Here is a 15,987-nt window from a genome sequence, read left to right on the forward strand (position 1 = left end):
CATCCATCTCATGAGTACATGAAAGGCTGAATTAATCAAACCTATGCAGAGCTATACTACTGATTAAAGCCTGACCTCTTATTGAAGTTTTGCCATAAACCTCCAAACAATACAAAATTTCTTTTTTACTGAGTTGCAAAAATGAAGTAATCACAGATATAGCCTGATGCTCCCCATGTCACAAACTGTACTACTCCAGGTGTTTGCTCGTGCTGGAATTCTATTACGTAAAATTCAAATAGGGGAATGCCCTGCAAGATTTGGTAATGGCTTTGGAATCACTACATTATGGCTGAAGGGAAAAAAATTTGGCTTGTTCCACAGGACTTCTGATTACTTCCTCCCTCCAAGCTACTTTGCAGTCTGAAATTAAGCTAACAATCTAGCAGTTCCTTTTTACATCAAGAAAAAGAGTTGACTGAAAAATACATTTTCCTCTGTGGGCAGCTATTCTACTGTTAAATCCTATTTCTCATAATGTTATAAAATATCTGCAAATTGTTATGTGAATTCCTACCTAAAATGCAGTAATGGACTTGTTTTCTATGTGACAGCAGATCTGCATAATCCAAAGGAATTTACCACAGCCTGGTTTAGCACAGCTAAGCTTCAAAGTAACATTAATTTTATTAACTTTGCAGATGTGAAACATTTTATGAATGTATTAAAAAAGATGCATTTCTCAATTACTTTGTGGAAGGTACTTAACTTGTCTGTCTCTGGCCAAGTAACTAAGCTTGGTATTTCTTTTAGTGTGTTTTTTGTTTGTTTGTTTGTTTGTTTTTAATGAGTTATGCATTTCAGAAGCAGTATATACAGAGTGATCTCCTATAATTGTTTCATATGAAACTGATATTAATCCAATTGAAGTCAATGGAATTATTTCCACTGACTCCTGCTAACATTTATTGGTGCCCTAAATTCTTAACTAACCAAAGAAGGAGTCTTTCTGTAGCACTGAATGAACAGGCTCAAAGAGTAAAATAATCTGCTTTCAGTATTTATTATATTAACAATTTGGCTCTGCCTTTCATCAATGGATTAAAAGCAAATTGAAGGTACTACCACTGAATTGCCTTAAGACATAAGGGTACTATGCCAGGAAGAACCTAAAATAGAACGAATACAACTTAGTAGACTTGCTTTCTCTGGACCATTTAGCAGGACTTTTTCATAAGCACAGATTCCTATCAATTAGGCCTATATCAAAAGCACGCTGCCTAATTTAGATAAGCACACTAACGTTTTATTTTGCTCAGAACCATAATAAGATAATGAATGATCACTACAATAGCTACAACAGTTTTTAGTCTGGTAACTTCTGGGCATTGTGCGAACCACTGCTTACACCAATAACGCTGTAACACATCAATACACCATATCTGGGAATTGTAACTATTGATTACAAAGAGCTTTACCCTAAAAATGTTCAGGAAAAGTGAAAAAAAAAAAAAAAAAAAAGGGGGAGAGGAGGAGGGACACATTTCACCATTTGGTGACTGATTAAGATAATGTTTGAATAATGTACCTGCATTTTTAGGATACTTGCCAACCTCTTTGTGTCTCCTTTATTCTAAGATGACTGACTTGTAGGTGCTCTGGCTAGAAGAAGCCATCAACTTGGGATATCCTATGACTTCCTGAACTTTCGGAGGACAGGATTTACATCCAAGCCAGCTGAGGAAAGCACATAAGCCATGTGAAGTGACATTCTAGAGAAAAAAACGCTTCTTCTCCTGCAGGTTTAAAGCCTCAGCAGCTGAGGACACAAAGGAGGCTGGAAGGAGCAGAGCAGTTGCATAAGTGAACTGTTAGCTTGCAGGGACAAAGTTACATAAAGAATGGGTGTAGGAAGCAGGGATGCAGAGTGTCCTGCCCTGAGAACAGCCCATACAAGCGGCAGGTGCGGAGGGGGGGAAAGCAAAGCCACAGCAAGAGGGTAACAAGGGAAGGAGGCATTATCTCCTCTCTTAGCTCTGTTTCAAAAGGAGAGGCTCTGAAGTCTGAGCTTATGTTACCTCTGCTTGTTTTGCTTTCACATAAAAACAAACCCACAGGTAGAACGAATGAAATCACAGTCATCATGGAATAAACAGAGCCTAGTGCTGTCAGGGACCTTCAGGTCATTCTGTCCATCCCCTGCAGGAAGGTGGGGACAACTGTGCCAGAGAGGAGATGTTCTTGTCTGTTCTTAAAGGCTGTCATGGGAGCCACTCACCTGGAGGCAGATTATCTGAGTGCCCACTCAGGCCTACTGAAATACTAACACCTCTACCTAGAACGTGATCTTGCATGTAATATTACAATAATCCTAATCTCACACTTAATGGAGAGTTGAATTCTTTCTAAAATCTATGACAACCAATCCAATTTGCACATTTTAAGTTTGCAAGAATTACTGGCTGGAGGGTACTGTATCAAAGTTTACAAAATTGGTGGGTGCTGATCAAGTATTATAGCTGCATGAAAAACTTACGTTCTTGCATTAAAACACAGAAAAAAAAAATGAGTGTATGGGGAATAAAGTGCAGGGCTGTGGGTATTTGGAACACACCTACTGTGAAATAGCAGCTGAGCAATACTGGCTTTTCACGTCCCAGAAACCAGTTCCCAAAAGGATTAGAAGTACAGAGAAACAAGAAAGGTGGATAACAACTTGCCTGATGGAGAAGACTTAAGAAAAAATGAAGATCATCTCCTTTCTACACTTTCAGAACTCATTGCTCTATCAACCTTACCGGTGAAAGTTAGTTAAAATGCGAACACTTTCCTCACATTTCTCCCAGCTCAGCAGACCCGAATAAAAATCCATCCAGCCCCAGAACTGAGAAATGAGGAAAGATTTTAATGGGACCTTCAGATGAAAGAGCTGCATGTGCACACTCTTGCAGACAATCATTGTGCAGAAATGATCAAAAACTGGTCACTGTATAAAATAATTCCTCATAAAATATTGCGTTGTTTTGTACAAAAGAGTAAAATGCTAGAGATGTGGAGGAAAAAGCAAACAACATTTTCCTAAAATAAAGCATTATTTTCTTACATTAATTACAAAAGGTACAAATATCGGTATGGAAAACAAGCCCTGCATCTGTGACTGAACATATTTAAAAAGAAGGAAGAGATGGAAAACAAGAGAAAACCTGTGTTATCAAAAGAACAGAGATGTCCCTGGACCTCTAAAGCACTTTGCCAGAACTGAGGGAGACAGAGGCATGAAGGAGACAGAAGGAGAGATATAATGTCACATCCACAGTCCCAAAGTGAGAGGCCTTTTATCACCAACTTCTGCAAAAAACCAAAGATGAGATAAAGCTGAAATGCTCCTTTACCTAAGAAAAAAATACACTGTCTGGATTTTTCAAATAATCTGACTTGCAAATTGCCTAGAAAAATTCAAGCTGGATATTCAATTTCTAAGTTAAGTCCCACAAAATTGGTATCCAGGATTGGTCTTTCTTTCTCATTTGCATTCAGTTCTACTGCCACAATGAAGTAGAAGAGATAAAACAATAGTGCAAGGAACAAAAATTGTTTTCTGCAGCAATTCTGCAGAGGATTTTCTTTCCTTTCCTATTCCCTCCTGAAATAACATAATGTGTGTGACATATATAGAATTCTTGTAGAGGCATTTTGGTCAGAATAAATTTAGCTCTCCTAAGAAGGGTAACATCAAAACCAATGAAAAGTAGCAGGCTCTACTAAGTGTACCTCTGCTGCCTCCAAAGACACGGACTGCACCCCAAAAACACGTGTTCACAATTAGAAAGTAAAGATGTTCTTTTTTAGACAATTAGGTACTATTTTCCTGTTTGCTGCGAAGGGTAGGACAGTACAAGTAAGCAAATAGCCTAAAATTCCTTGTGTTCCAACCAATATTAGTAAATAATTTCCCACCTGTGGCCTGCATGTCAGCAGCTCGTTGCTTGGAAGCATTTGGTGTTCACTTGTCAGACTACTCTGGATATTGCTGAACCCAAGAATTACACGATTTGTGTCTTGGTTTTTATTTGCTAGATAACATCTCAGATTGTACGAATAGTTGTGTTTACAAATTAAAATTCTGTGTTTAAAACTGTTCAAATGCTTGTTCATTGTCTGTTTCCATGGACTTCCCTTGATACTGACATTCCTTACCCAGAATATTTACAAAGAGCTAATCTAGAAGTAAGTTAGTGCATTCAAAAGCATCGTCGTGGTGCAATCCAAGCAAATATTCATGGGAAAATGCTCAGTAGGATTGACCATTTCATTTAAGGCCCTGATCCCTCATGATTAAAGGTAATGGGATCTTTGTCACTGACTTTCAATGAACACTGGAATGAGCCCCCAGGTAGCACCTATCAGAAAGGGCAGCTGTTTAAAGTTTCTGTAACACTATTACTTGAGAGCCATCAGCTTTAAACAGACGTTACAGGCACAGGCATACCAGGATGCAAACGTGTGCACACAAAGCTTTAATTTTCTCAGGCTTTTTTAGCTGCAAACATCTATAGGTTCAACCATTTGTCCAGCAAGCATTGCCAGTAGTTTGGATTAGCAGTTAGTCAGCCTCAGGAACAGCAGTTTTGGTGTTAGCAATGCCCAAGCCAGTAATTCCAAGGAGTCCTTGGTGTTTGCTTCACTGTGCATCACAAGGTCAGCACTCACTCCCTGGAAGCTGTCTGACTGCCCTTCAAGTTCAGCACACCTGTTCCTTTTCTTAATAGAAAGAAACCTAAATACAAGGGATCCACGCCAAACAAGTCTTTCAGCTCATAACTTTTGTCAGCAAAATTCTCACCACACATTTGGGTTCAGACCTGAGCTTTTAAGTGTGTGATTGCAAGGGAATAAACTGAAAGGTTTTAGCTCCCCAGGAAACTCTGCTTGTAACGCAGGGGTGAACATCTAGGTTCCTAGTTCAGCAATGCCCATGGAAAGGCAGCTTCGAGCTTGTGCAAGAAGGCAACAATATGGTGTTAACATTTACTAAGAGAAACTTATAAATGACCAAACAGAAGCAGCATTTGTGGAAGTATGTAGATAATGAAAGAATGCAGAAAGGCAAGTGATTAGGTTTGAGGACAGGTCTCATTCACTTCATCCATGTGTGTGGAATGTGTTTAGCCACCTTGTTCATAATCCAGCCCTAGCCAGCTCTCAATGATCAAACCAACAGTTTAGCTTTCTCCTCCTATTCCATCAGCCGTTATTGTTTATTTGTTGTTTTTAAACTTAGTCTTCCCAGTTCATTTCTTTTAATCCCCAGAAGTGTAAGCAAGTCATAAACAAGGATAGAAGAATCTTCTTAAATGCTGGCTCATTAAGTATTTCCTAACTTAAGCCCCAGTTCTCACGCAGAAAAAAGGGGATGATAAAATCATAAGTTCATAACTTACTATGAACTTCTAGCAAATACTGCATGACTGGAACTTCTCATGAAATGCTGGACTATAATCAATAATCAGCCATTTTTGTCCATTTTCTATGTCCTCTATAGTAATATATTACTATATTTACAACATAATGTAGTAGTAATATATTTAAATATCCCACTGTAAAACTTAAAGATACTCCTTTTGCTTTGATGCCTGTTGTATTCCAATCTATCACAGTACATTACAGAACATTACTTCAAACTTTCTTGCCAGGAAACAAGCAAAGCTAGCCAGTTTTGTTACAAAAAGAGCATGGTAACAGCTAGAGGATGCTAACGTTTGCTACTTGTATCCTGTTTATGCAGGATCAGGATGGACACATACCTCCTGGAAATTCATGTGCTATTTTTCTAACAGAATTTGACCACTTACATATCATACTGATTCTGAAATCTATTTTTTTTCATTCCCAAATAAGTAGGGGGTTGCTAATTATTTTGTGATGCACCTCTGTTTTATGAACAGCAGTAATGAACTACCCAAAAGGTTATTATTTTAAAATATGAAACAGAGGTACTGTAATAGTCTTCAGCTGTTCTCCTTCGTGTACTAACCATACACTTTCATCTTGACCTTTAAAACCACAGTGCTGCCCCAGGACTGCCCCTTCCTTAGGAGTCTCTAAGGACTGTGGCTCTACACCTCACCAGGGTTAACAACCTAAATCTCTATAAAAGAAGCAACTTCCCACCTACCACCCACCTTGCTACAACTTCTCCCCAACACTCTCATCCTCTTTTTCATATTTCTTGTTTCACTTGCAAAAGCTAAGACTGTGCTTTTCTTTTACCAAATGATTTCAAATCTGTTTTTGCAAACTGCTACAAAACTGAATTTTGACATTTTAAAACGTCCAGCTCCTCTATGAAACAGAATGACTTCTCTGAGATTGGTTTTACTGTCATAGCACATGCTCTAAGCACAAGACGCCTTATAGCAAAGAAGCTACTTAATTTTGGTCAGGCTACAGGGTTAAATTGAGATGAAATGCATAGAACAAGGCATTTCAGCCACCATACTCAGCACACATGGCCATCAGTTCTTCTCATATATCTGAAAACATTTTTATCAGAGTAAAGTTGTTACATATCAATACTAGAAAAATATTGGCTCTAGTTTACTGAGTACTAGTCAGGCCACTTTAAAAACTATTTAACAATGATAACTGTTTTGGAGAATGACTTGAAGACGAGAGAGGCCTGTCCTTTATCTGTTGAGATTGTGCTAGCCTCATTCTTCTTTAGATTTAACTGATAAACTTACTCTTACATTTTGTGCTTTCCTGACAATTGTAGGGAAAAGGTTTTCATAACTTTTGAAACACTGGTGGCTGCTTAAGAGGGTATATTATCGCCTCTAACAAATTACATCCATCATTCTCTAAAAAGGATCCTGAAATATTGTGACAGTTGTCACCAAAGACTACTGCACTGAGAGGGTGAATCTGGTACAGCAGAGGTAGTTGTCACCCAACAAAATCTTGATGAAGTTTTTAACTCTTGAATAACAGATAGAGCTGATGCACCAAATCATGTTAGAATTGTTTCAGAGACTGATCTGTAATGTCAAAGGTCACTGGCGTGATTTCCTTGATTTCAGTGAGTTCTACATTAGGACTTCAGATACTGCTGAGGTCGAATGTCAGCAGTAAATACTGAACAAGTCAAGTCATCACTCCCATTGGATTTACACTAGAACATAAACAGGTAATTCTGAATGCTTTCTGCTTTATAAATGAGAGTTCAAAGATGTTCTGCATTAGCAGTAAGAATTCTTAAGTGTCATCCTTTGAAGTCTCTACTCTCTACTTCTGTGCCTTTCCAGCTTTCTAGTAAGCACTTCCACGTGATGTCTCTACCAGTTTTCCACATTCTATTTTAACTGAAACAAAACGCAGTATGGAACAAAAACAATCTGCACTATTAATCTAGTTTCTATAAATATGATCCATGTATTTTACACTACTTAGGATTCATTTTTTTAGCATGTAATTGTATAAGAGCGTCTTCTAAAATCTTAGTCAAGTACCACCCCTTGTGCAGTTTTTGCCCCCCAAAACATACATGTATGGTTTCATGTTAGCACAAAGGAAGATGTAAAGAAAACAACTGAAGAAATACATGTATTTTGCAAAGTATCTGTTCATCACAGCTCAGCTGGGTGCTCCTCAGTATTGAGAGTTTTCCAACTGACACACATGGAGTAAACAGCTCTACAGCTGTTGTAACACCTCTGCTACAGAGATGGCTTCAGGCAAAGCTAGGAAGCAGATTTGAGTACAGTGAGAACAAAATGGTGGAGGTTTAATTAAAGGAGATACATGCACAGATATATATGTACACATACATATATAGAGATATATGTATATAGAGAAGATGCACATTCCCATTTTGAAAACAATGAAAAGACTGGGCAAGGGTAACACGGACTGCTCAAAACAAGAATTGATTTGATAATGACACTACTTATATGCTCCATACCAATTCAAGAAAAATTTCAGGTGTTATTCATCAAGATTTTTTAGACTATGTTAAACTATAAGGTAAACTATAAGGTAAACTATAGGTTTTTATCCTAATTTATTCCCACCTGCAATATCACTTCTAATTGTTACTGTATATAAAGAGAAAGAAATAGATTATAAGCTCTCTCAAAATTTTCAGTGATCACTCTGCAGCAGTGCTAAGGTAGAAAAACACAAGAATTCCTTAACATAAACAACCGAAGATCCAACCTAATTTTGAAAACCACTGAGGAAAGCACCAGTCCAATATTCAGGATATGTAGCTCCATGGTCAAAAAGTAAAGAAACAAAAACAAAAGAACAAATTAAAAAAATGGGGAGTGGGGTGAGGTGTGTGTCAAGAATCATTACTGGAACTCACTTGCGAAGTACCTTTTCCTTTAGAGACAAAACTGTAAGAAGAACAAAGCAGCACATCGGCTGGTCTGCCATTACTTTAGTTAAAACACTTTCTTTTTTTGGGGAAAAATATATTTTACGATTGTCATCTCCATTGTGCAAAATAAGCACAAGTTGGTTTTATTTAACAGTGAGCCCACATACTTCATTATAGCAATATATTAATATTACTTGATTAATAATGTCCAGTCTAAATTGTATGAACAAAAGAGGGAATTGGATAGGTAACCTCTCCACTAGAGCAGTCAAACACTGCATACATTATCAATCCAGCAGGGACTCCTAGTAATTAAACTTCGTAATACCTTACGAATTCTAGCATAGTTTTAAAAAAAAAATCTTAAAAGGGGTAGTTTAAAAGCTGAAGATACTAAAAGATACTAAAAGCAACTGACCTGAAGATAGAAAAAAGAATTCATTATATAAATCAATAATTAAAATTAGAAACAATAATAAAAAGGAGAAAATACAGAGGGTTATACATCAGACTGCTGTACAGTGGTCTGATATTTCACCAGTTCTTATTTCATAACGTCTTATGAAGTTCATTTTATGCTCTTCATAATGAATTTTTAAATGAGAAATATTTTTTCCATAATTTAGCCCACAGACATTTGAATCACAGACTTCCACTAATACATTTGCATATAAACAATTCTCTTAAAATTCATCTGCTTCTATTACTTCTTTCTCACCTGAAGTCATAAAGCTCCATATGGGATGTATAAACCCTTCTGCCCAAGGCCATGTTATAGGGGCACAGGTACATATTCTTTCTCTGCCCGAGAGATTCAGCTGAGGGAATGTTCCAGGACATGGTACAAAAAAGCTGCAAGAGAAAAAAATGAGCTACCATTAGCAGCTGAAGAAAATGGAGAAAAATTGTCTGAAAAAACACTGCTATGTGCTGTAGGGGAAAGACGGAAATAAATAACAAGAAAAGGAAAACAGAGTTTTGGAAAAAGTAAGCTTCAAGCACAGCCCATTCTCTCCAAAGTCACTGGAAGATAACCTCTGATAGCATTTCCAATTGCAGACAAAAACACTGAGGTAAAATAAAACCAGGATCCCAAAGCTAAGGGCATCCAGAGGAGTTTGGGACCTAAATCCCAGCAGTTTGCTTCTGGAGTTCATACTGAAGACATCTAATTTCCCACCGCTACTGTTAGCTGCCATAAATACTACGAAAGAAGGCTGAAAATTTGCAGCACGGTGCCTGGCTGCGGGGACAAAAACACAACCACAGTGCTGCAGTTTAGGCTGTGACACAGATGCTTCACAACTGTTCTTCCTCTGAGAATATCCTCCTCCAAAGGACTGCAAATGCACCTCTGGTAGCTGACAAGCTCTACATAAAATACTATGCAACCAGGCTGAAGAGCAAGAGGTTTCTCTCTTAGCTGTCAAGTTCAACCAAAAGCTGTAATAGTGTTTTATGACCTTGATGTACACAGCATGAACTCTTTTGTGCATGACCATTCCACTCACTCTGTAAGTTGAGAAGATCTGATTCTAAGTATTCATTTACTGACCTGTAACAAAAAGCTTTGAATTTAGATAACAATCAAAAAAAGCAGTATCCAGCGCTAAAATAAATAATTACATATTTAGTACACTGAATACTTACTTAACTTTTATAACAAAATACTGCCTTCTCCAAGTCTCCCCAAGTAGAGGAGAACTTTATATATTATAATTTTTTAACCTTTTGCACTGCACTTGTTTCATTCCTTCTATTAGATTGGCACAGGACTGTCATAATTCTAGTATATTCAGAATTTAGATCATTGAGACTGAATTTATCATAGAATGTCATATGGTCAATGATTTTTTAAGTCTATGAATCTTTAAATAATAATAATATTCTGGCCTGAACCATCACACACTCTTACAGACTACAAAAGAAACAGACTGTTTTGCTGCAATTTCTACTGATCCTTTTACTCATTATTATTTACTCAATAGTTTAAAAACAAATATAATTTTTAAACCAATTACTATTTCATTATTTTCAGACATTTCGATCAGAGTAGAGAACTTTTTCAGAACATTGTCAATACCTCAAAATATTTTAAAATATCCATCTAAATGACTGAAACTGGATTGTGTATCATAAATCAAGACAACATGAATTCAACAAGGTAGTTTGTATGTACCATTTTTTTCTTACTAATAATTGTATTAAAAAGCTTGGTTCAGCTTCCATTACAGTCGGTGAAATAATGTATGAAATGACTATGGAAACGAGACTAAACCAGAGACACTAAATATAGAAGTCAATCACCTATGTTGTGACAGTATTCAGATCTACACCCACAGCCCTGCAAAACTGAAGAAAAATCATTTTCTTACAGCATTATATGAATACAACAGAATCTTACAAAACCAATGATAAATGTGCAAAGCTATTCAGCATGCAGACAAATGCTAGAGAACAGAACAGAAAATAGAGAGATAATTACAATGACCTTACATAAACCAGACGTATTCTTTCAGAAACCTAACAGCAGAAACAGCAGGGGTCTAAGAGGAAGACAATGAGCATTGTTAAGGAAATGGAGAGTTCCACATGAACAAAAATTAAATAGACTGACACAGTTCACATTAGCGATTGACTAATTTAGGATATGCCAGAAGAACCCCAGACAATGAAGAGCATAGGCAGGGTAGACGAAGTGCTCTCTCATAATACAAGAAGATGACAAAGTTAATGAAATCACATGGCTACATTTAAGTACATTAAAAACTGATTAACAGGGTATTTTAAAACAACATAAAATTATACAGAACAATTCATTGTAGGAGAAGAGATTAATTTGACTAAAAATGAATTACATATTTCAGAGCTTGCACTCACATTTATAAAACTCATGTGATCTTCAGATTGAAGAAGCAGCTGGACACGGCTTAACACAAATGGGCATTTTTTTTTCTTTTCCAAGCTGTTTGTTGTTCAGGGAGCAGTAAGATGTAGGACAGTCCTACTGGCACAGAAAGCTCCAAAAAATGGTCAGTTTACTGTGCTGCAGAAAGTTACGCCATGTCAAGTGAGCTGGAATAACTGTCCATGTGCCTGCTCGTAGCCCATATCAGAACCAAAGCACTTGGCTTTAGCTTAATTGCTCTTTTAGGAAAAGAGGGACATCAACAACTAAGTAACAACTGAAGGGAACTGAAAAATGATTGTTTTTAATAGTCAAAATACATAAACATCAAAAATTAACTCTGCTTGCTTGATGTAGGGAAACATGACACTAGCAGAGTACTCAGAGACAAGTTACGAAAGTATTTAGGCCACTGAACCAGCTCTGTAAGATCGATAGAACTGCATATGGAAAATTATCTGACAAGAACCCAACTAAGGTCTGAGATAGATGCCACAGACCAGGGATTTGCCAGCTCCAGTCTGCCAGTGAAGGCTTAACTCTTGTGCGCTGCAAGTAGGTGGACAAATACTGACTAAAACCTGACCCTGAAATGCATGATTCCCTTTGCTAGGTGACTGGCCACTCCTCACAGGCCTGAAAAGTGCGAACAAAAGTTTGCACTTCCAGCAAATATTAGGTATTTATCAAGATCTTCAGTACCTCCAACTAAGAACGACCTGCCTGGAATCCCTGAAGGCTTGGTTTGTTAATTTGCAGAGTTCATCAGGCTTTAACAAGCAGCTGCTTTTAGCAGTTCCTTACAGCAAGAAAGTTACAGCACCCTTTCTTGACCCTCCATTGCCCCTTGATAGCAGAACAGGCAGTGTTTTGACTACTGCTATTGTGTTGGGGTCTGGTCTTTTCCGATATTTTAAACCAAAGCTGACATGATATGAGAGGCAGCTAATATCACACGGTAAATCAATTTTCAGGCTCTAAGTCAAGAAACTCCAGAGAGCAGTCCTACAAGCCCTAGTATGTAGGCCTCTGCACAAGAACAATACAATGTCAGCCTCAGGCAGATAACACATGAGGAAACTTTGATATCAATCATGAAATAAATATATTTCCCCTGGCAAAACTGGGAGATACCTATGTCAAGACAGATATAAAATCAAAATGATAGCGTTCCCAACAGATTTCTGAAGGTAAGAAATGTACAGTGCCACTGCTTGTCAGATGGAGACGTACACAAAGGTTAGAAGCTGCCGCTTTTTCAGACTGAACCTGAATTTTTCCAAATGCCTCTCAGAGCTCAGCTGAAAAGCATCCAAGTCAAGTACAAGTGTCTGGCTCTAAGTGTCAAGGCTTGATTCTTCTAATGTGACAGATTAAAGAAAACTAATCTAAGCATATAAGCACCTTGCTCCAGCCAGCCTACCACAGCACCTGGAATTCAGACCAAGAGAAGACCACTCTCCTGAACTTTGCCAGCAGCCAGATTATTGAACCTCATGACTCCAGTGAGATTTGGCAGTCTTAGCTTCCCAATGCAGGCTTGAATATTCAAGGATAACAAAACTCATTGCAAGAACTTCTGATGCTATTTATAGTTGTTTTCATGTATGTATTACCTTTCCTCACTCAGTATGCGAATAGAAATGTTAAATAACAGGAATGCTAAGACTTTTTTCTTCAAGCTGAGATTGCCATAAGCAATGGAAACCTTAGTCTACAGTGATTTCTTGTAGCTTAAAGGGAACACAACAAAGGCAACATCATCGGGATGCAGTACAAAATATTTATGTCCTGCATCCTAGAAATGAAAAAAAACAAAATGGCTGTTATCTCTCAGGAATTGTGAAAGATGCCCTTCCCAGAGCAATCAGTCACAAGCATCATGTTTCCTCTTCATCTGTTTCACAGAGTATCTGAATACTTTTTAATCATTTAAACTAAATGATACATTTTATATTCTACATTTTCCCAATCTGCAGTAAACCACAAGCTTCCTTTTTGACTATACACCTCCAAGCCAGGCAATAATGACACTGATGGCACAAGTTACAATAGAGAATACCACATCTACAGCTACAGGTTTTGATGTTCCTCTAGTTGGCTGCATTTTTTCTCTTAGACCCTTCCTTTTGGGAACAGGTCTGTCCTCTCTCTAACTCCAACTATTCCCTGTTATGGTTCTCCAATAGGGATTTTCAAGTCATCATCCCTAAATCTTTACCAGTTAACTTTGAGGCATATGATTTCACCAGACCTTTTCCCCGGGATCCTGTCACAATGTTGGATTACTGCAGCCCCAAAACAGCCAACAGCAAAACATTATTTATTCCTTCAAAAGATACACAGAAAGCACACAGGAAAAGGATTAAGTTAAAAAGAAAAAAATGAACTCTCAATTTTTTCCTGCCTGTTTCAATACATTCAAGCTATTTAGATCAGCCTTTAGGACTGTGAAACAGATAGAAAAACTATGTCACTCCAACTTCTCTGTCAAAAACTTCAGCAACCACCAACAACTGCTTCCATGTCTTTTTTTCTTGTGGCCTTTTTAAACTTGGACTTAATTTACCTACGAATCTTTGTACCTCACCTGGGAACATTAACCTTGCCCTAAAAAGACGGAGTGCTGTCTAACAGCTTCCCCGTTGTTTTAGCTAGGATTTGTGACTTCCTGCAGTGTGCCCATCACTTCCCAAGCCACTGTTTGTTCTTGCTTTGCTTCCAGATCTCAGCCTCTTCTGAAATAACACTTCCCAGGAAGGCAGGGTAGTATAGTCATACATAATTCAGTACGAGTAAAAGACAACTTTTGTCAACAAATACAGATTTTGCTTTCTTTTAGTCATTTGCATTGTTTCAAAGTATTTTCACTCTACTGTCATCACAGAGTAAATTTTAAATTTGAAGAAGCATCTGATGCTCCAGGACTCTGAAACATCCTACTCTACCAGAAATATGACATACTTCTCACCAGTGACATTGCTCAAAAACAGTATGTTTTTTCTACCCAGTCAAGCATGTTCTTAGGGCAAATATCTGAGTAGCTTAAGTACATCTAGAACTCTAATATAAAACATGCAACATACCAAACAAAAACTGGCTTACTCGTTTTAATTAAAGCATTAATTCACTGCATTCAGATGTTAAGACTCTACCTTATTACACTATGAGTATAAATCTTACTAGTTTCATAAACTGTAATGGAATGCATCCAGTAATCAATAGGGACCAATCTTTAGGTTTGTAAATTAATTTTAACAGTACAGCTCTTGTTAGTAATGTATCTATAATTTCATTTAATTTGCATATAATTTTTCTCTTTTATTGATGAATTTAAACATGTATTTCACCTTTTGTAACAGCCATGTGACCACTTACACTCTTCCTTGTTCTATTTGCCATTCCTGAAATAAATGGAGCTTTATGAATTTGAGATCAAAAGATTTAGTCCCCTTGGCTATTAAAATATTTCTGAGAGTTAATGTTAATAATAGAAAAGAGACTGAAGAGCTTGAAATTAGGGCAACACTCTCATATTTCTGAACTGTAATACTTTATCTGTTATTGTTGCTCAATTTAGTGTGTTTCTCCTGTTTCAAACTAATGTGAGATATAAAGCTGGGAGCTTTTAGAACATTATAAAGGGAAAATCAGCAACGATTTGTGAGCTGGTATAGCAAAGGTACAGTAAACAAGGGTAAAAGTGGTGGGAGTTGTCAAAAGAAAGACAGACTCTCACGGATCTCATATTCTCAGATACCAATCTGATATCATCAATCTACAAACTGAAATGCTGAACTAAGGCCTTCCATTGTCATAAATTAAATATGTGACTTGCTATTTTTGAAGTAGTTGCTGAAGGAGACTGTAAACTGTATTTGTGCAGAAATCATCATGGAGGTCACTTTGCACCTCTCTGCTGTTCACCTCTTTTCTGTTTTGGGAATACAAAACCATAAACAGTTGGATGGACTTAAGAAGTTCAAAGGCTACAGTATAATTTTGACCTTGCTGTTAATACATGAGGAAGGCAACATCTGCTTCATGTTTCCCCTGTGCAAGCTTTATACTATTAGTAGTAAAAGTTGTATAAGTTTCATTATTAACTACTGTACCTTACTTACACACTGGTTTCAAATAGACCCTGGTGGACCAGAAGTAGCAAACAGAAAAAAAATATTGTGAAGTCATTTTAAAAATCAAAACAGCAACAATTCTAAAAGAATCTCTCCAAAATTTCATTAATTGCCACACTGAGAAATTTCTATAGCTTTACCTAGGATATAAGCAAAAGATGTCTGTCAACTGCATCAAAAGCAATTAAAAAACATCTTGTTCCCTTCAATGAATGGGACAAGAAACAACACAATCCCAGCCTTGCAGAAGAAGTGGGACTGAAGTATGCTAACCACAACAGCACCATCTATAAGCACAACAAATACCATGAGAAAGAACATCAGAGCTACTGAAACTACTGGAAACTCAGCCCAAAATCCTTTCCTTCTGTATCTTTCCTTTCCAGCCCACAGGAATTTTGTATTTAAGGTGAAAGTTCTCTATCAACTCAAAATTTGGGATTATGTCTTCCCTACTTATTTCAGCAGTAGATAATTTCCATTTTGATGCTCTTTTGCTTTCTATATCTGGGCAATGTAAATTCACAGTGTAATGTAATCTCTCTGTATTGATGCACATACAAAACCAGATGACAATTATGCGTTGAACATACAGTCTTAGGGGTTTAACCCACTGCCAAGTT

The 15,987-nt window shown here is 37.2% G+C and overlaps 1 long non-coding RNA gene across 18 annotated transcripts in view; it reads right to left on the reverse strand.

Annotated features, from left to right (window-relative positions):
- The window catches only part of LOC137859117 (uncharacterized), a 346,743-nt gene that overhangs the window by 230,874 nt on the left and 99,882 nt on the right, over window positions 1-15,987 (reverse strand). For all 18 annotated transcript variants that reach the window (XR_011098165.1, XR_011098152.1, XR_011098167.1 and 15 more), the window contains exon 5: window positions 9,039-9,172. This is a non-coding gene — a long non-coding RNA (uncharacterized lncRNA). The remainder of the gene's footprint in view (window positions 1-9,038; window positions 9,173-15,987) is intronic.

The sequence above is a fragment of the Anas acuta genome, chromosome 7, assembly GCF_963932015.1.
Source record: "Anas acuta chromosome 7, bAnaAcu1.1, whole genome shotgun sequence".
Classification (NCBI taxonomy): Eukaryota; Metazoa; Chordata; class Aves; order Anseriformes; family Anatidae; genus Anas; species Anas acuta.